Here is a 22,401-nt window from a genome sequence, read left to right as displayed (position 1 = left end):
CATTTCTTTAATAATGCCCTTCTTAAAATCCTCTACCAGCATCATGAGGTATGCTTTTAAATCCGATTCTTGCTTTTTGGGTGTTTTGGGCTATTCAGGACTGACTGCGGTGGAAGTGTTAGGTTCTGATGATGGTGAGTGGTCTTGGTTTCTGTTAGTAAAATTCCTACATTTGCCTTTCGCCATCTGGTGATCTCTGGCGTTAGTTGTTATAGTTGTCCCTGGTTGGAGCTTGTTCCTCCTGTGATTCTGTTAGCCTCTGTCAGCAGTCCTGGGAGTCCAGCTCTGTCCTGAGTCTCAGTGGTCAGATTATTCTCTGCAGGGAAGCTCTCCCCTAGCAGGGAAGGTGCAGAGGCCTGGCATTCAGATCTCCCTTCTGGTTGAAGATGTAAGCCCCAAACATGGCGTGTCCCAGAAGAGGTGTTGCCTCTGCAGTTTATTCACTCACCTGTACAGACTAGCCACTGAGGGACCCTGGATACAATATGACTCTCTCACCTTCTCTGGCAGACAGAGCCCTCACAAGTGGCCACCTTTCCTCTGGCGAGAAAGGTGCCCAAATTTCTGGAGCCTGAAACAGGGTCGGTCCCAGAAGTTAGGTTGCTTCTGTCTGTCCCAAAGCTGTGTAGCTTCTGTGGTCCACACTCTCACCAGTGCAGATTGGAGCCTAGGCAAACCGGAGCAAAGATGGCTCTCCTGCCAGCTCCAGGCCTTGAGACTCCTCCTGGGCAGACACCCCTCCTCGGGCAGGAAAGGTGCTGGATGACTGGAGCCAGCATTGGGATCTTTCCCAGAAGCTGTGTTGCTTCTGCAGGCTGCCCTCTCCCTGGCAGTGCACCGGAGTAAAGATGGCTCTCCTTCCTCTTCCTTCTTTTTCTTGCTCTTTTCAGCCTTGACCACCCCCCTTTTCGCTGCATCAGGTTTTCTTTTAGCTCTGTAGGCAGCAATATCCTTCTCATACGTCTCCTTCAGCTTGGCAGCCTTCTTCTCATAGGGCTGGATGCCTTCTGCTGCAGTATTTTTCCACATCTCTCCTAGTTTCTTTGCAACATCACCAATGGATAAACCAGGATGCTCACCTTTGATTTTGGGGTGGTACCCAGAACAGAACAAGAAGGCCGAAGGAGGCCTCTTGGGTGCATTGGGGTCCTTGAAATTCTTTTTGGTCTCCCCTTTTGGGGGGTGTAGGTTTTCATTTCTCCTTCATAAAGAGCCTTGTCAGCCTTTGTTTGTCATATGTTCAAATTTCCCCTTTTCTTTAGCAGACATGGTCTTCCACCTCTCTGAGCACTTCTTGGAGTACTCTGAGAAGTTGACAGAAGCATCNGGGTNCTTCTTCTTGTGCTCCTCCCGGCAGGTTTGCACAAAGAGCGCATATGAGGACATTTTGCCTCTTGGCTTCTTAGAATCTCCTTTGCCCATGTTTAGTTGATTTTCCTCCACGAGGCACAGAGTTGCCCAGTGCCCGTCCGGCTCGTGCCTGCCCCAGCGCTGTCTCTCTAGAGCTCAATGTACTGCAATGGCTGTGAGAGTGGGAGCCAGACGCCCCTATCTAACTTCTTGATGAAGCTCTTGGCATTTACTAGACTGGGAAGGTCCCTTTTTACCGCAGGCAGAGTGTAAACATTTTGATGGCTCTAACTGCAAATCTTCAGGGAGCTCCAGGGTTCCAGCTTTCAATAGTCCTTCTCCAAGTGAGTGCAGGCTTTGGGGTGATGGAGCTGCCTTTCAGTCACCATGGTTTTCTAGCTCCTCACTTTTATCATCTGTACTTAAACACCATAAACTCACAAGATCACTGAAGTAGACGTCCATGGAATCCTTTTTTATTTTACTATTCTTTTTCTTTCTTTTCTTTTTTTTTTTTTTTTTTTGTACATCATTAAGTCATACTTCCTGGAAAAAGTCTTACAAGAGACAGAATGACAGAATCACTCAGGTTCTGCATGACAACTTATATCAGTGATGTCCTCTGCTGTTTAAGAACATTTTTATGTTTTCCTTGCTTTAAACACTTCTGTGGCTAACGCATATTTACCTCTATAAGTTGCACGTTTGTATACTGTTACTTTTTATCTCTGGGAAAATTCAGTCTGGCCTCATTTTTCCCATATGCTATAAATGTCCTTTTCTGTCCCTTTATCACTCAAAGCTGGGTTAGGATATCTTTACGGGTCTGGAGGAAATCACAGAATTCACAACACTGAAGTAACAAAGTGAAACCATCAAGTCCACCAAAAGAAGTCTCCCAGGAGACAGACCCTCCCTGCCAGGACCTTTGGAACTCAGCGTTTGCTATTAGTCTCTTACCTCATACTCTCAGCCTCATGAAGTGCCTCTACTTACCTGTTGGGAAATGCAATTCATTATCCCCAGGAGGATCTCCGGTTGCAAAGATTTATGACTACACTTGCCTGCCTCAACCCCATAGTACATTTATTTAAGATTAATTCATTAAGTTAGTGGGAAACTCTGTTAGGAAATGCAGCAGGAAAGTATTTTTTCCCCCCTCAGCACAAAATGAGGTACTTTCCAATATGGCCACGACAATTCAGTCTCCTTCCTTGGGCCAGTGGGATGGCTCAGCAGGTAAAAGCACTCATTGCCAAAGCCTGAAGACCTGAAATCCATCACCAACCTGCAGTGGAAGGAGAGAAATAACTCCCGAAAGTTGTTCTGTCTTCTGTACACGTGCCACAGCCAGAGAGCGCCCTCGCCCTCATGCACGCATCACAGACACATTCATACAACAGTGATAAATTAAAGTTTGAAAATAAGTTAATATATTTCCTTTATTTTTAATTATCTTCCTTTTGTGTTTTTATTGTGAGAGGTATGCAAATGTTTGCATGTACATGTGTGTTTCTGTGTAGGGAAGGTGGAGGTCATGTGTCTTTCTCAATTGCTCTGATTTATTTATTTATCTATCTATTTATTCATCTATCTATCTATCTATCTATCTATCTATCTATCTATCTATCTATTGGTGTTTTGCCTGCATGTATGTCTGTGTGAGACCTTTCTTTCCCTCCCTCCCTCCCTCCCTCCCTCCCCCCTCTCTCTCTCTCTCTCTCTTTCTTTTTTTTTTTTTTTTTTTTTTTTCGAGACAGGGTTTCTCTGTGTAGCTTTGGCTGTCCTGGAACCCACTTTGTAGACCAGGCTGGCCTGGAACTCAGAAATCTGCCTGCCTCTGCTTCCCAAGTGCTGGGATTAAAGGCGTATGCCACCACGCCCAGCTTCTCTCTCTTCCTTCCTTCCTTCCTTTCTTTCTTTCTTTCTTTCTTTCTTTCTTTCTTTCTTTCTTTCTTTCTTTCTTTCTTTCTCTCTTCCTTCCTTTCTTTCTTTCCTTCTTTCTTTCTGCATTGGTATTTTGCCTGTATGTATGTATATATGTACGTATGTATGTATGTATGTATGTATGTATGTATGTATGTGGGTATCAGGTGTCCTGGAACTGGAGTTACAGATAGCTCTAAGCTGCCATGTGGGTGTTGGGAATTGAACCCAGATCTTCTGGAAGAGTAGTCAGTACTCTTAACCACCGAGCCATCTCTCCAGCCCCTCTGCCTTTTTTTTGGGGGGGGGGGGACAAGGTCTCTCCCTGAACCTGGAACCTGATGATTCAACTAGACTGGCTGGTCAATGAACCCCAAGCGCCCTTCTGGTTTCCTTCTTCCCCACCCTGGGATTATAGGTACATGTTAGTCACAAATTGCTTTGTTTTTGTTTTAACAGGGGTCCTGGGTGGTAGTCAAACTCAGGTCCTCAGGGTTACAAAGCGAGAGCTCAACTGACTGATTAGTTTTCCTGACATTTTTAATCTCTTCAATTGGCATATTAGACCAGGTGACTGAATCTAGTCTGGTAGGGCTTCTTGAGTTGGGCCTTTTGTCTTAAAAGGCCACTAACCTAGCACCTAGCAGGGGGGAAAAAAGAGAGAGAGAGAGAAATAAATGCCCGCTACTGTCAGGTATATGCTTTGGGAATATTTGTTATACAGCAGTAGCTGATTCATACATAATTTGTATACTGGACAAATTGGGTCATGTGGAGACAGAGGCAGGGTGGTGGAGGAAAGGTAACATGAGTCAGCAGGGAAAGGAAGAAGTTATTCTTTGTCTATCATGGGTCCTAAAGGACCTTGTAGCAAGAGTTTCTCTGAACTTTCCAGACCTATCATTGTGCCAGACAAGCCATTATGCTAAATTTTTCTAAAGGCAGGAATTCAGTGGTGACCTGTGCAGAGCTGAAAGGGCAAAACTGAAAGGCAGGGAGAGAGTAACCTTTAATAGCAGGCGAAATTGATGGCCTGATTCAACAGCCCCCACGGACTGTATATCTCAGCAAGTTAAAGCAACCTTCATTCCAGTTCGCGCTAAGAGTGAGGATTTCCCATCCAGCCCAGGGCTGGAGAGAGTTCAACGTAAAGAAATACGATTTCAGCCTTGCAAATGGCAGACATTTCTAGTAACAACGTGCTGATTTGAAGCATTGTGATGGGTAGAGGGTTTTTTAAAATGGAACACTAAGTGCTGGTGAGGTAACTCAGTTGGTATTGTGCTTGTCATGCAATAAAGAGGACCCAAGTTTAATTCCTGAAATTCATGTTAAGACAGCTGGGTGTGGCCGTGCAACCTTATGATCCTAGTACTGGAGAGGCAGAGACAGGTAGATCTTGGGGCTTGCTGTTCAGCCTCACCTACTTGGCGAGCTCAAGGTCAGTGAGAGACCTCATCTCATAAAAATAATGTGGGAAGAAGGATCATGCCTGAGTAATGAGATCTGAGGTTGACCTTTGGCCTCTGACTGAAATGAGGTAGAATTTATAAACTCATTGGCAGTAGCTTGTTGGAGTGGACTTATATTCTGGTGACAAATCCTTTGGTTGAAATGAATCACTCAGACAAAAGAGGGTGGCACACGCCCGAAATCTCAGTATTCAGGAGACAGACGCAAGAGAATCAAGAATTCATGATTTGGCCTAAGGTACATAAAGAGACCATGTCTTAAAGCAAAATGAACACAAACACAAACACAAGCACAAACATAATTGAAGGAAGGGCTGGGGAGACAGCTTGGCTGGTAAAGGCTTGCTGCAAAGCCCTACAACCTGAGTTCAATTCTAGGTACCTACATGGAGGAGCAGGCTGACTCACAAAAGTTGCCCTCTGACTTCTATATGCATGGATGCTTGTGTATAATTCCCGGAAAGTAAACAAATGGGACGAAGTGTATTTACTACATATTTTTAAAAAGAAACAAAAGGATCACCACAACCCATGATGATCTTTCTGCCATCCAACTTCTGAGTGTACACTTGGCTCTCTGTGTGGTGTTAAAGGAATGCATTTGTCTGTTCATTTCTGTAGTCCATGCAAATTGTGGGGGACCAAGGGGGAGTTAAAGGAAGGTAGTAGGGGTAGGGGTGTAGATAAGATCAAGATACAATGTATACACATATAACATTTTCAAAAAAATAAATTAAAAATATAATTCAAAAAGGAGTTCCACGTGTACTTGCTTTATCTAGAGAGGATTATCAAGGTCAAGTCCTGAGTCTTGAACCCCCATCTTTTCATCTACACCTTGTTGTGCTGATTCTGGTCATGAATGTCTGAACTCCATAGATACATTCTGACTCTTACAGAAATCCTATTTAGTTGGCCAACTCAGTCTGCACCCTTGACCCATGGTTCTCTTCTGCCTAGCCGTCTTCAACTTAAGCAGAGGCACCATAACGCTGGCCTGTGAGTTATAATCTCTATCATTTAGGAAGAAATGACTTTTTGAAAACACGGTTTTTACATGTTCCCTGTAATTTCTAAATGTTGAAAGCTCAGTTCCCTGACATGGGATGTTGAGAGATGAGGTCTGTCGGGAGATGCTTAGGTCGTGGAAACTCCATCTGAATGAGTAGGCGGATGCTGCCTTCATTAGCATGAGTTGTTATAAGGTTGTCTTTGGTATGAAAGGGACCTCCTTCTGAGATGGTCACTTACTGTGGTGGTTAGTTTTATTTCCCAGTTGACCCAGTTACCTGGAAGAAGGGTCTCTGGGTATGCTTACAGGGGATTATCTCGATCATGGCAAATGATATGGGAGGGCTCATCTTAATCGTGGGCAGGAGAAGCCGGTCTGGATGCCAGCACACACGCCTTATTCGTTGCTCTCTTCTGACTATGTAGGTAATGTGACTAGCTACTTCAATCCCCCTTCACTTTGACTTCTTTGCCAAGGTGGACTGTAGCCTGTGACTGTGAGCTAAGGTTAGCTTGTGACTGAGAGCCAAGGTTAGCCCTTTCTCCCTTAAGTTGCTTTTGTTAGGGTGTTTTTTCCAAAGGCAGGGAAAGAAACTTAGACATTTACCTTGTTGCCTCCTGTCATGTTATAAAGCCTTCAAAAGAATAAATAAAAAGATGCCATCACTGAGTCATTGGAGTTCCTACTTCCTAGAAACGAAAATATTGATTCTTCGTGAGTTTCACAACATTCACCACAGTACCACTCATCTCCCCATCCCTTATCTGCCCTTCACCCTTGCAACCTCTTCCCCAAAGTAAAACATAAACACACACACACACACACACACACACACACACACACACACACACACCCCAAAGCATACAAAACATCTCATCATGGAGCTAGTGTGTCACTCTGTCCACCCAGTTTCTCCTGCAAATGTTCATTACAACGAGTCACTGCTTTGGTTCAAGATCTCCAGCTTCTGTAACACCGTCACTATCACTGGGCCTCCTCCAGGTTATCCTGTTGGTGTTCCATATCATGGAGATTCCTGCAGCTTTGGGTCAGCAGGACTGGCCCTGTCACGTATCCCAACCATTTACAGATGATACAGATTTTGAGGTGGGCCAACTCAAAGCCCTGGATCTGGGCCTGGGCGGTAGCTGAACTGGTCATCAGGGCAAGCTCATCCTTAGCTGCACTACTTATCTGGAGAGCAGGGGGAGCTGCTCCAGCACTGCTCCAGCTAGGCCACCCAATGCTGCCATTGTCAGGAGGCAGGGTCAGCTCTCCCACTTTCATGCCTCCTCCACTGTGCTGTCCAGCCAAGGTTGGGGATCTACTCTCCCAAGCACTGTGGCCAGTGATGGGCTCTGCTCAAACTCCTGGGACTGGTTCCTCATACCTTTGCCATCAGGACCAGCTCACTGTTGCCCAGGCAAGGTGCAGAGCCCACTCTCCTGAGTGCTGCAGTTAGGGATAGCTCTCCAGTGTTCCTGACCCTGTGGGCAACTTTTCTGACCAGTGAAGGTGGAGTGAGGCATCCTCTCTGCTCCTGTGCCACCCTGCTGCAGACAAGGGGTGGCCTCAGGTCTCCCACACTCACACCCTTAAGGATGGCTCACCCACACCCCTGCCACAAAAACCAGCTCCCCCGGGCTGCCTGGGCAAGGAGCAGAAACGAGGCCTATTCTTCCATTCTACCCAGTGTTGCTGATGGGGAGAGGTGGGACCAGCTCTCTAGAGTGCCACAACCAGTGAGGAGCAGAGCCAGCTCTGCACAGCTCCCTGAGATGGCCATGCCGTCCCCTGCAGTAGCCCCAAATGATGGACAGCCTCATGTTCTCTAGCCGTGATATGAGCCACGGACATGGACACAGATCCTTGCCTGTGGCCCTCAACAGCAGCCTGGGCGGGGCTCTCACCATGACCCTGGGTGGTGGGACCAGCCATTCACAACAGGCTACTCCTCTCTACCCTTGAGTCTCCAGTTCCATCACTCTCCATAATGCTCAAGCTGCTCCACTTCTCTTTCTCCACCACATATTCACACCTTGTGTTGACTCCTACTGCAGGCTAGCCACATGGATGGCAGGCTTGGAGGGCAGGTCTGTGGGTGGCATGGTAGTTTGCAGGTCTCTGCCCTGTCTTCGACACCCACCACTGCAATGCTCAGTAGTAGGCAGGGCTCTGTGTGTCTCTGGCCCACTTATGCTGTGAGGCAGAGGTCAGGTCTGTGGGCATCTTTCCTGTCTGCACCACATGGCATGGTGGAACACACTTCTCTGCCTTCCTCCTCCTGTGCTGCACTGCCTGTATTTAATTTGATTTGAATTTTATGTGTCCTAGGGATAAAGCATCTTTGGCCACCAAGCCAGGCATCAAGCTAGGATTAACAAAAAAAGGCCATCTGTTCTTCCCCTGACTAAGAACACCACCACCAATAAGGTATCTCCATGCCGATTGCCAGGAGGATAGACATTTATTCTTTACAAACTACTCTACCTCTGAAATTCTGTGAGAGCAACAGAAAATACACTAAGACACCCGCTTAGCTTTTTGTTGTTATTGCTCTCATCTTCCAGCCTGGCATGCAAATAGGAACTGCTGTGGTTTCAGTGTGCAATGTATTCCATGTGTCTTAGTTAGGGTTTCCAGTGCTGTGAAAAGATGCCATGACCCGGGCAACTCTTATAAAGGAAAACATTTAATTGGGACTGGTTTAGAGGTTCAGTCCATTATCATCATCGTGGGAAGCGTGGCAGCATGCAGGCAGGCAGATCTGGTGCTGGAAGAGCCAAGAGTTCTACATCTTGATCTGAAAGCAACCAGGAGGAAGACTTCCTTTTGCAGGCAGACAGCAGGAGGGTCTCTTCTGCACTGAGTGGACCTTGAGCATAGGACCTCAAAGCTCACCTCCCACAGTGATGGAATTCCTCCAAGGCCACACCTCCTAATAGTGCCACTTCCCATGGGCCAAGCATATTCATGCCACCATACCATGGGATCATGTATTTGAGAATTTTGTCTCAACTAGTGATATTTTAGGAGGCTGTAAAAACCCTTGGGAGTGGGGTCTTTTGGGGAAGTATGTTGATGATGAAAGAAGCAGTGCTTGAGGATCATAGTCCTGTCCTGCTTCCTACCCTGTTTGTGATTCATAGTCTGCTTAGGTATGAGGATGTAAGGAATTCTAGCTTCGTGTTCCTGCCTGCTGCCATGCCTTCCCAGATATGATAGACTATATTGCCTCAAATCTTGAGCCCACATAGACCCTTCTTCCTTTAGATTGTTTCTTGTTAGGTATTTGGATCACAGTAAAGAGAAAACTCAATAATATCTGTAGTGCTTAAGTCAGTGATCATCCTGTGACCATGAAGCACACATGTATCCATGAGGGGTGGTAGAACAGACGGACAGAAGCCTGTGTTGGTAGAACAGACAGACAGAAGCCTGTGTTGGTAGAACAGACAGACAGAAGCCTGTGTTCAGTGATGTTTTGGAACCTACTTGTGCTGATGTGTAAGCATCGGCTGTTAACCATTGGAGAGATGCTCCAGTGGTTATGGACATGCACTGCTTTTCTGGAGTACCCCAGCACCTAGGTTGAGTGGCTTACAACCACCTATGATTCCGGCTGCGGGACATTCAGTGCTGCCTTCTGACCTCTATGAGCACTTACACTGATGTTCACATAGTTAAAAATAAATCTACAAAAAGGATTCAGCTGTTAAGTTTTTAGGAATTCTGTATGCCTACTATTATGCACAGCCACTACTAAAATCATTTGATTTATTCTCATAGTTCCATAGTATCAAAACAAAGACAATAGTCAAAATTCTTACCTTCTTAGATATTTGTTACCACTTTACAGTTATCTAATGCTCCAGAGGCTATTTAGATTATTTTATTTACTTTATTTTTATTTATAGAAGAAGCAATTTGTTTATTATATATTCACTTACTTTAATCTTTAAATTTCTTTTTATTAAGGGGTAGGTGCGATGGCTCAGCAGTTAGCAGCACTGTCTACTCTTTCAGAGGTTTTGAGTTCAAGTTCCAGCAACTACATGGTGGCTCACAACTGTCTATCTTGGGATCTGATGTCCTCTTCTGGCATGCAGGTGTACATACAGATAAAGCACTCTACATAAAAAAAAAAATCTTAAATTTTTCAATGAAATTTATGTATTTATTTGCTTATTGTGTGTACTCTCTGTGTGTACTCTCTCTCTCTTTCTGTGTGTCTGTGTGTGTGTGTGTGTGTCTCTGTGTGTGTGTGCATGAACATGGCCATGGAACTTGTGTGGACATCAGTCTCAGCAGCAAGGACCTTTATGCACAGAGTGATCTTACTAGCCTTATCTTACATATATATGTATATCATATATATATATATATATATATATATATATGTATGTATATGATATATATGTATATATATATACACACATACATACACACATATATATGTATATGTGTATGTGTATGTGTATGTGTATGTGTATGTGTATGTGTATGTGTATGTGTATGTGTATAGGTATAGGTATAGGTATAGGTATGTGTATATGTATATAAAGACATGGTTGCATGGTGTAGACCACCTTAGTCTAGAATTCATGATAATCCAAAATGGCCCTAGACTCAAAGGGATAGCCTCTTGAGTTCTAGGATTACAGCTGTGAGCGGCTTGGACATGCTTTATCATGATATGGCATTAGGGTTTCTTCTGGCCTCTGAAATCTGTGTCATAATAAGGGTTAAATATTTTTCTGTACACCACTTCCGGTTTCTGCAAGGCAAACACTCAATTGTCATATCAATGTCATACTACCCTCTTCCAGAATTCTCAGTGTAAGAGACAAATTAGATGCCATGTCTGTAAGCTAATGTGTTTTGTTTGTTTGTTTTATGTTTGCATTTATATCACAAAACCATGCAGACACATTGTTCTCTGTTAATTTCTCTTTACGCCGAACACAGGTGGAAAGCATTAAGGGAAACAGCATGAGTGCAGAGGACGAGGGGGTCTGACTTGGAGCTGAAATTGGTGTTTGGAATCTACCGACGCTGATCTTGACAGCCCTCGAGTTTTGAGGTTTTGCATAAGCGTCTGCTATCTGACTGGGTAACTCTCAGCTCTTGGTGTCAGCTTCTGAATGGTTAGGTTGGCAAAGAGATGAATTGATTTTCTATACCTCTCACTTCAGTTCCATTTTCATTGATGCTGGAGCTGCAGAATCTCACTGTAAGCACAACAGCTGGTGATATGAACATGCTATTTCCTTGGTTAAAGGACAATCTTTTTAAAGAGCTATGTAATGTGATAAACTGACCCTGGATTGTGACCATATATATATATATATTTTTAAAGAATCATTCTCTTTTTTCCAGAGAGATCCAGAAATTCACAAGCTCTTCAATGAATAAACTCCCTAACAGTAAGCCAGCATCAGCTACGTCCTGTTTTATTTGTTGAAATAGGCTAGAGGGTTGGACGGGAGCGGGTGTTAAGGGAGTGGATGTTCTGACAACCCCTTTGTGGTCTGGGATCAGAGAGGTTAAGTTACAGACTCATGATGGAAACACAGAAAGTGGAGCTTAATTGTAATCAAGCCTATCTTTTTTACTTTTCTCCTCTAAGAATCATGTTTCTAGGATCCAGCACAAATACGGAGTGTGAATGCATGAAAATTGTGTTTCTGGCATTTAAAAAAAAAGATGGGCAGACTCTTTGTTTTCTTCTTTTATGAAACTGAGGAGGACCAGAGACCAAATATTTGGGTCTCTGATGCAAACTGTAATATTGGCAATGAAACTAGACTCGTTCATGGGAATTTTGTGTAAAAATAAACATATATTTGTGCTTCAGTATGTATGATTGCTTATGTATATGTGATTGTGTGTGGTTGTGCATGTATATATGTTTGTGTGCTTGTGTGTGTAATTGTGTTTGTACATGTGGATATATATATATATATATATATATATATATATATATAATTTGTGTAATTATGCCTGTGTACATGTGTTTATGATTGCATGTGTGTGTGCATGTGATTATATAGTGTTGAGGTTTGGTTTGTTGCTGTGTATTGTAATGTTAAATATTGATCCTCAAAGTCTGGTTGCCCCCGGGGGACAATGATATCCTTATGTATATCAAGTGATGTTATGTAGCTTTGTTCCTTAATTTAAAACTATTGATTGAATAAGGATGCCTATAGTCTATAGCTGGGGAGAAGAGAGTTAGGCAGAGTTTTGGTTCTCTGGGCTTGGGGTTGGAGGTAGGCCCATATGATGAGAAGAGGCAGAAGGTGGAGAGAGAAGATGTCATGGGGGTAAGGGACCATGAGAACTGGTCATGAGGGCTGGCCAGGTGGAACATGGCCAGTCATATCACAGGGTTATTGATAGGGAAGTAGATCTCAGTAACTTAGAGGATCTACCTGCCCATCTGGAGGCTGTTAAGTTTTGTCTTTTATCTGGGAACTGAATGAGCTAAGGTGGGGTAGAAACCCCTGATTGAGATTAAATCTTTACAACAACAGTGTATGTTGAGTGAGACTAATATATAGCTGTTCACGCCTCTGTGATTTTCCTAAACATACAAAATCTTACATGTCCTTGAGCAGAAAGCCTCCAGTTTGCATATGGCTAGACAGGACCCCCAAATGGACCACAATGACTAAATGAAGCATATAGTGGGCCACCGTCATCTCTAATGCAAATGCACAGAGCTGCCTTGGAAATCCTAACAGTGCCTCTGGCAAGCGTAGTGAAAAGATTAATTGAGTAACCATGGTGTGTAAATACATTTTGTGTAAGCACTCTTGTGGTGGGAAGGAATAAAGGAAATAGAGAGAGCCCTGTGATTTATGACTTCCAGTGGTGTAATGAATTAGGTGATACACTATGGTGAACCCCAATCTTCCTCAGTCTACGATATAAGGTAGGCAGATCGGTTTTTTTTTGAGCTGCGCGGGTCATGTGACCTCAGGTAGACCTCAGAGATGAGGGTCATTGAAACCTCCACATGGTGAAAACCCTCTTCTAGAAAGGCCAGGTCTTCGGAGCAATGGCATATATTGGGGTGGGTGTGGTGGGGGTGGCTGTGGTGGGGGTGGGGGTGTGTGATTCAAGAGGCTCTGTTACTTACTGAACACAAGTCCAGTTCCCAGTCAAAGTGACAATGATCGGAAGTACAATGAGAGCCACCAAGGGAGGGATGGAAAAGGAAGAGGGGGAAGGAGATGGGGGAGCTTCTAAAGACCTGTGGTAAGGGCTCCTGACAAGTGAATGATGAACGAGTTAATATCAAACAGGAGATACGTGTACGTAAGACTCCAAATTAAACCGCCTTAATCCTCACAGCCAGTGAGGTCCAAGGGAAGGTACAACTGGGAGGTACAACATGTTGAGCTATTAATCCTCACTAAGACAGCTGAGCATGCGACTTTGCTCTGCCAAGTCTTACTTTCTGTGTACGTAAGAAGAAAACTTATTCCGAGAGGCAGTTTTGAGTATTGAATTCATTAATTTCCTCATCTTTGTGACCAGGGAAGGGGAGGGGGAAGGGGAGGGGGAGGGGAGGGGGAGGGGGAGGGGCTCTGTTACCGCCCACAGTGCAAGGGCATACATTCCATCACAGTGAGGAAGGCATGGTGACAGGAGAAGGAAGCAGGGCAGGAAGAGGAAGTAGGGTCGGGTTATAAAGCCTCAAAAGCCCCACCTCCAGCGACCCACTTCCTCCAATGAGGCTCCGTCTTCTAAAAGTTCCACAGGGTTCACAAACATCGCCACTTGCTAGGTCGGGACCACAAGCCTATGGTGGGCACTTCTAAATCGCAAGTGTCAAGTGTGATGATGTTTTGTGTATATATATTTCACACGCTTTTTAATCATAGGAGATTAAGAGTGAACCCCATAGTAACCATTAGGACTCGCTCTCACCTTTCTATTGGAGAAGAACCCTAAGGGGTCCAGTTACGGTATGACTGCAACGAAGGTTGTGCTTTTTATGAAAATCCCACCCTTGGCAAATGCGTATGACCATGCACCGCACTCTAGAAAGTAAACAAACACCTACTTAATATGTCCCCGGTGACTTTTGTAGTGGAGGAGACTGAAGAAACACACCAGATATTTATGTTTTTTGAAAAAGTGGTTTGAGATGGGATCTCATGTAGCTAGGACTACAGCATTCCACTACTACATTTGTTTTTTTTGTTTTTTGTTTTTTGTTTTTTTGTTGTTGTTGTTGTTGTTTGCGTCGTTTTGCTTTGTTTTGAAATTCTAGTGGGTAGAACTCAGGACTCACAAATGCTAGGCAACCACTCAGCCCGGTGAGCCACATTCCTCATCCCCTCAACACATACTTGAAGGAGTGTATTCTGTCTCTGCCAATCAGCTTGGGCAGATACAGAACATCTGGAAGGGAGAACATTGACTTTATCTGAGTTTTTGAGGTTTAATCCTGGACCTGAAGTAGAGGAGATGTATTAAGGGCATTGTTGCTGAGGGTGAGGTGGCTGGCCTACCAAACCTGGTCACAGTCTAGAGTCTGTCACTAGCCCCAAACTTCCCAAGTAGGCTAGACTGGTTGGTAAACAAAGCCTAGGGATCTGTTTGTCTATGGCTGTCAAGCTTCTATGTCACAAGCCATTTCTCCCCCTCCCCCTTCCCCTCCCCTCCCTCTGTGTATGTGTGTGTGTGTGTGTGTGTTGTATGTTTGGGGTTCTGGGGTACTGATGTTAGGTCCTCATGCTTACAAGGCAAGTGTTTTACTGATTGAGATAGCTCTGTATCTCCTGAAAGATTTAAAAGCCTGCATGCACACGCACAGGAACACTGTTCTTTTATGTTCATACGACTGTTTTTACTAGGAGCCAGAATTCAACTTAACCATAAACCAGAACTAATCACATTAATTGACTGAATCCAGTCAGAACCAGTTCCAAGGTATCACTTTTTATTTTCAGTGAACTACAAACCAGATTACCATTGCTTGAAAAATATGAAAATAAACATTTCATTCCAGTGACACTAAGCTTGCTTATCGTGCGAAATGATTTTTACAGTGTTAATCACTATACTATAAAATATTTGCATTTTCTAAAATAAACCTGAAATAAATAAATATTCATATCTTTCTGCGGCATATAGTCAATAATTCAAGAGTAATTTGTAAGGCTGGAGAGATGGCGAGTGGTTATACTGTTCTAGAGAACCTGTGCTTGGTTCTCCGCACAGGTCCACTCACAAACACTGTGACTCCAGCTCTGGGGGTCTGACACCCTCTTCTGGCCTCTGTGGGTGGACACCTGCGTGCACACACACACACAGTACACACATGGTGCACACATATATAAGCACATACGCATAGCACAATACATATATACACTTAGCTCACATATACATGGCACACACACAAACACACAAATGACACACACATACACATGCAGCATACACACAGATACACATAGCACACACACATTCAAACATAACACACATAGCACACATATACACACAGTACACACATACACACACAGCACACAGGGTACACATACATACATGGCACACACACTTTAAAAAATCTATGCATAAAATGTTCCATTTTTAGCTCATAATAATAATAGTAATAATAATAATATCCTTGTGTTTATGAAACAAGTGATTCAAGAACATGAAATATAGAATAATACATAGAGAACTATCCAAGAAAATTAATTTTCTATTATATCTCTTTTTTATACCACCTTTGTGTGTGATTAGATAAATTACTTTCAAGCATTCTGGTTTTATGCAATTAATTTTTTTTCTTATCAATAAAAATCAAAGGGAGCCACCCAGCTGTCTGAAAACAAGCTATCATATTTGAATACTAAAGTACTGTAATTGGAGATGGCAGAATGACACCCTTTCCTCCTGCTTGCTCCCTGATTCTCTGAACCTGAACTTCACTAGAAAATGATCCTGTGGGGTTCACATTACAAGTAGATTAAAAACCTTACTTGTAACATAGGGAAGCTGAAATCTCTCCTACAGAAACTGACCTGGAGCCTTCACCCCATCAATTTATTTTTCTGATGCTCAGCGAACATTTCACCACTGACTTTTGCTCTCACCATCCCACTTGCAGATGTTAGGGGAGTGCCCTTCTACTGTGTCAAGCTCCAAGCCCTTCACTGGGGAATTCTAGAAAAATACTTTACCACTAGCCACACCCCCAGTGAGCCCCTCACTGGGACATTCAAGTAGGTGCTCTACCACCAAGCCACATCCGGAGCCAACCCCTCACTGGGACTCTTAGATATGAGCTCTACCACTGAACCACACACACAAGTGCCTTTACCGGGTCAGCCCTGGTCTCTCACTAGCCCCTGTCTATGCCCTGTCTAATAACTTTCAGATATCTTAGCATTTTGATTTAAGATAGGAGACCATGCTCTATTTTTTTCTCTTTCCCAAGACTACTTTTGTAGTACATTCTTATATACCAATAAATTTCAGATTGTTATTTTAATTAAAAGTTTTTTTTTTTTTTTACCAAATTTATTTATTCACTCTGTGTGCTGCAAACACTTTATCAATGGAGCCTTCTCCCCAGGCCCCTTTTATGTATTGTGAAGTTACTGTAAGTTATTGGACCTTTTTGCTTGGGCTTAATATGGGCAGTAGTAATGATGTCAGTGGAATCTGAGTAAGGTGTCCATTCCTCTTCTTTGTAACTCCAGAGTGTGAGAGTGAGCAGAAGGTTGCAAAGTGGGGCAAGGGGAGGTAATGGTACAGGGGTGCACAGGAGGGAGAGTACAAGTAAGGGAGCTGGGGATGTGGAATCAAAAATAATTTATATTTGCACATATGTATGTATGTATGTATGTGCACTTGCATGTGTCTGTCTGTCTCTCTTTCTGTGTGTGTGTGTGTGTGTCTGTCTGTCTGTCTGTCTCTCTCTCTCTCTCTCTCCCTCTCTCTCTCTCTCTCTGGGTATGTGTGTGTGTGTGTGTGTGTGTGTGTGTGTGTGTGTGAGTGAGATGTCCACAGATGCAAAAAGAGGACATCAGATTGCCTGCAGCTGGAGATACAGATGGTTGTGAGCTGCCTCATGTGGGTGAAGGGAACTGAACCCAGACCTTTTGCTACCACAGTACATGCATTTTAACCGAGGAGCCACCTCTCCAGCTCAGAGGTGGAATACTTTCATGAGCGGATATTTTTACTGTGCCTTCTCCAGGTTTGCTAAACCATCTTGTCCTACGACTGTTGATGAGGTCACGCCTGGGACTGGAGCGGTTCCCTGCGCCTCCAGGCAGCCCTGTGACCTAGTCTTTGACAGGACAGTCTACTCTGGCTTCTTACTTGCTTTCTCCTCCCTCTCCCCAGTGGCTGCCTTTCTGTTACTTCCCTAGCTTAAAAAGACAGAGGACACAAAGCCTAGGGATTTGGGCCCTGGTGTTTTGATCTGCAGGAAGGCAAGGAAAAGGCAGAATCTCTGGGTTTCTTCTCTTCCCAGGCACTTCCTCCCACGGGAGAACTTGTCTTACTTATTTTCTTTACTGCAGGGCTAAATCCCTGTTATTGCTGGAGGTAATTAGCTCTGAGCAATTAGAATCATCTCTATTCCCTCTCTAGCTTTCCTCCTAGCCAGAGAAAGCAGAGGTGAGGCACTGAAATGGCAAGGGGGGGAGGGGGAGGTTCCCTCTGAATCATTGCTTCTTCCCTGTGACTCCCCTCCTAGCCGCTCAGTCGACTTCTCTAGAAATTAATACAACCATGTGATATTGTAGGGTGTTGGTTTTTTTGTTTGTTTGTTTTTTTCTTTTTGTCCATCTTTATCCTGTTTTTCTTTTTATGAAGGGAAGATGGGTTATAATAAGAAGTGATCATTTCTAAACCTTTATCTAGATTTCCAAAGAGAACGATACCATGTACTTGGGCACCCCTCCCTGAAAAACAAAAAAAAAATTTTTTTTTAAATGATCGGCTATTTTTATACTGGTTTTAATTCACTTCAAAATCTATGTTGTCAGCTGTGAGAGCTGAAGAAAGTGTGATCCTGATTTATCTCCTCATGTTATCTTAACATAACATTTGAAAATATGTAGGTCACGTTTTTTTTTGTGAGGAGCGAGGGCTCTGAACCAGAGGAATTGAAATTAAAATCCTCGTTCCATCCTGCGCGGTGATATTGAACACAGCATTTGTTGTTTGTGGGTCTCTGTGTTGTCCTTTCATATAGTAATAGCTGTTACTGTTATAAGCCACCCAGGTATGCTTTGACAGGAGAATCCCTTTGTTTGGTTTCAGCGGTGTGAATAAGAATGGCACCCCATAGGCATGGCTCTTTAGTCCCTAGTTGGCGGCACTGTTTGGACAGAATTAGGAGGTGTGATCTTGCTGCAGGAAGTACGTCACAAAAGTCTGGCTCTTGAGGTTTCAAGGTCTCTCTCGTCATTCCCTGTGACGATTCTGCTTTGTACTTTCCATTTAAGTTCACGTAACTCCAGCCACCATTACTGCTTGCTGCTCTGATTCCCCCTCTATGGTGATAGACTCTTACCCTGCCGGAACTCTGAGTCTGAAGTAAACTCTTCCTTCTAAAGGTTGTCTCGGTCAAGTTGCTTTATCACAGCAGTAGGAAAGTAATGACTACAGTGGTGCTGGGGATGAACCCAGGGTTTTGTGAGTAGCATGCGCTCTACCACTGAGCCACGCCCCCAGCCCCTCACTGGGGGATTCTAGGCAGGGCCTCTACCACTGAGCCACGCCCCCAGCCCCTCACTGGAGGATTCTAGGCAGGGGCTCTACCACTGAGCCACGCCCCCAGCCCCTCACTGGGGGATTCTAGGCAGGGGCTCTACCACTGAGCCACACCCCTAGCCCCTCTCTGAGGCATTCTAGGCTATGAGGATGGAAGATACAGATACGTTAGGTTCCATGATGCTCTTCTTACCCCACATTCAGTAGTGTGTGAGAACATAGTTAAGGTTGAGGTATAGGTCAGTGGTAGATAGTGTGCCTTGTATAGATGAGACTTTGGGTCCTATATCTATTGTGGGGTGTGTGTGTGTGTGTGTGTGTGTGTGCGCGTGTGTGTGTGTGTGTGTGTGTGTGTGTGTGTGTGTGGTGTACTCAGAGGCCAGAGGACACACTATGTGCAGATGTGTGTGCTAATGTACTCAGAGGCTGGGGGGGGGTCTTCCTCAATCACTCTTCACCTTTTCAGGCAGAGCCAACTTTGTCATCTAATCCTCCTGCCTTTACTTCCCAAACCAAAGGCATACACATCCAGTTAATGCAGGGTTGGGGATGAAACCCAGAGCTTCATGCAGGCTAAGCAAGCACTGCAAAACAGAAACAAACAAACAAACAAAAACCCCATCAAAACATAGCAAAATGCAATGTCATCTGGGTAGAGGTTTTGGCACTCAGGTAGTATAAGCATGACATGGAACAAGAGGTTTATTCTCTAAGCCCCATTGAACACGTTGAGAAGTGACGTTTCTTTTCTTTTCTTTCTTTTTTTTTTTTGGTTTGGTTTTCCTTTACCTCTTTGGGGGAAACACTCATGTGGGTGCCTGCTTGTTTTTGCTCGCCTAGCATTGTGGGCTGTTTGGCTCAAAGGACAGAGAGCTTTTGGTGTTCGCATCAGGGTTTCGTGCCTTTCTTTTTGAGGTGCAGAGGAGGGAGGATTCAGCAGGGTGTTCACCCCAAGAGCTCTCAGCTCCTGATCAAAGGAAGGGGCTTTAGAGTCTTTGTCTGAGATTAGACATAAGAAGATTCTTGGTCCTGGGTTTTTGCGGAAATTTGTTTGGGCTGAACGTCAGAGAGAAGGACACGAACCCAAGTACTTTAAGCGACAAGACAAAGTCATACACAAACATCAATTAATTGTTATTATTTTCAAATGGAATCTGGGGTTTAGTTTAGTAGTATTCAGGGTAGGGATCCCAACTGAGGACATTTCACTTGAAAATTAACTACTCAGTAAGTCATAGAAAATTGGTTTCTTCACAAAGAAACATAATTCGATTAGAATGTAACTTCTTTTTTTAACTCTATGAGTGTGTGCATGTATGTATCTGTGTGTGTGTGTGTGTGTGTGTGTGTGTGTGTACGCGCGCGTGCGCAGTAGTGCAGTGTTGCCCACACCGAGAGCAGAAGTTCATGCCGGGTTCCTTGGAGCTAGAGTTACAGGTGCTCGCGAGTCTCCTGAGATGGTTCTTTTGCAATAGCAGGAAGTGCTCTTAAGAATGTGGCCGTATCTCTAGCCGTGTTTGCTTTTTCGGATGTGGTCACCAGATGTAACTCAGGCTGACCTTGAACTCACAGCGCTCCTACTTCAGCTCTCTAATGGCCAAGAGGAAAGACGTGCACCACCATGGCTGGCTCTTCATTTGGGGGTTAAGGAACTCCCTTTCTTATTCTTTGTCTTCAGCTGCCGCAGTGAGGCATCACTGCCATCCTTTGATGCAGTCTAGTTGGGCACCTGAGTCGTTAGAAGGCTTTGGTTGCCAGATACACTTACTTTTTTTTGTTCTTTTGAGACAGGGTCTCAAGCAGCCTACACTAACTTTGAACTCTCTATGCAGGTGAAGTTGATCTCGAACTTGTAATCGTGCTGTCTCCAGCTCCTGAGAGCTGGGATTGTAGGTGCCAGGCTACATGCCTGATTTATATAGTGCTGGGGACAAAACCCGGAGCTTCATGCACACTAGGCAAGCACTCTGCTGGCTGAGTTGCATCCCTTGTTACTAGAGTTATGGGAACACCGTGCTCAGTTGGCCTGGACTCTGCAGCATTTCCAATTGTTCCACAGATTGCACAGTTCTTAAAACTTGGTTTTCCTCGGACGTCTTTGCTTAATGTGTTTGGTTCATGTGTGTTTGTGTGTGTGTGTGTGTGTGTGTGTGTGTGTGTGTGTGAGTGTGCATGTTTTCTTATGTGTGTGCATGAGGAAGCCAGAGATCAATGCCGTGAGTTTTCTTCTATCACCTTCCAGGTTATCTTTTGAAGATAAAGTTTCTCACAGATCCTAGAGCTTGCCCATCCCCAGCAATCCTCCTGTCTCTGCCTCCCTAGCACTAGGATGACATCACCACTTGACAATTATTATTATTATTATTATTATTATTATTGTTATTATTATTATTATCTAGGCTTTGTGCAGCAAGCGCTTGCATGAGTGGTACCATCCCTCCAGTCCCACAGTGTAAGCATCTTCAGTTTCTCTCTGCCATTGTTGGTGGCTTTTCTTCCCACTTGTTTCTTCATGCTGAACGACGGTGCTACCTAGGGTTTAGTGTTTAAAGCCTCTCCAGTTTCCTAAGATGCCATCTTCTGTTTGCAAGACTCAAATCTCTGCAGTGGGTGGCTATCCATCTGTTATATAGTCAACATCCCAACTGTGTTCTGATGAGTCTCAGAACCCATTCCCTCCGCCCAAACTTATTGGAATGACTATTTTTAATAATGCAGAAACAAACAGTTATTTTAATAATGCAGAAACAAACAGTTATTTTTTTCATGTTAAGGGTATTATATTTTAGGGACAGGAAGATGCACGTTTATAGTTTCAAAAGATGAGTATGCATGTGTGTGTGTATGTGTGTGTGTGTGTGTATGTGTGTATGTATGTGCATGCGCACACACACACACACACACACACACACACATGAGATCACTCGCGTCCATGCATGCACATACATGTGCGTACCTGCCTGTACGTGGAAGGAACACGGTAACCTTAGGTGGTATCGTCAGGAATGCTGTCTACCTCCTTTGTGACAGGGTCTCTCTTTGTCCTGTGTACTACACCCAACAGTCTAGGCAAGCAGGGCATCGAGTCTCAGGCACCCGCTCAGCTCTGCCTTTCCAGAACACTACCACACCCTGGTTTGGACATCATCATTGGCAAATAATGCTTGATGTTGTTCTCTGGTCTTCGCAAGCACATTTACAATAGTAACAACAATAATTCATAAAGTAAACCAAATTGAATTAAATTTCCTCCAATAGCCTGGGAACTGTTCTGTAGTATAATGGCAAACCTTAGCCTGTCTGGTTTGGTGAATAAATTACTTTTCAGTCCAGGTAGGAAGGCAGGAACACTGTGTGTAACTATGCTACTGAGATTCAGAAACAGTCTCCAAAGTACGTGAAAATGAACCCGGAAGTAGCTTGTGTGTACCAATGTTTTCTACACTGATAGAAACATTATGGGATGTTGAGGGATGTCAGAGAGGACACAATCATGTTCTCCTGGATATAGAACACTCAAGATTTGACAGCTTCACATTTTTCTTTATTTCAGTGAAAGCAGGACCCTGACAGGTCTATATTTGGCCACCTACTTCAGCTGTTTTTCTTGTAAATGGCAGTGAAGGAAGGGGGGGGGAAGACACCTTATTAATCAACTCAGTTATGATTTTATAGCGCTGTGCCCAGAGGGACACACAGAGCTAGCAGCATCAGTCTGGAAAATGCATGACTTGAAGGAATTCAAGATTGTGGAAATTCCACAGGTGGACAAGAGCCAGGTTTCTGTCTGGCCAGCATGGTGCCCAGGAGCCTGTCTGGGCCGTGTTTACCACTCAAGATAGGAGCATAGCAGTCACTGGTATTTTCTACATTTTTACCCCAGTTCCTCCCCCC

This window comes from Mus pahari, chromosome 23, assembly GCF_900095145.1.
Source record: "Mus pahari chromosome 23, PAHARI_EIJ_v1.1, whole genome shotgun sequence".
NCBI lineage: Eukaryota > Metazoa > Chordata > Mammalia > Rodentia > Muridae > Mus > Mus pahari.
Note: the sequence above shows the minus strand (reverse complement) of the source record.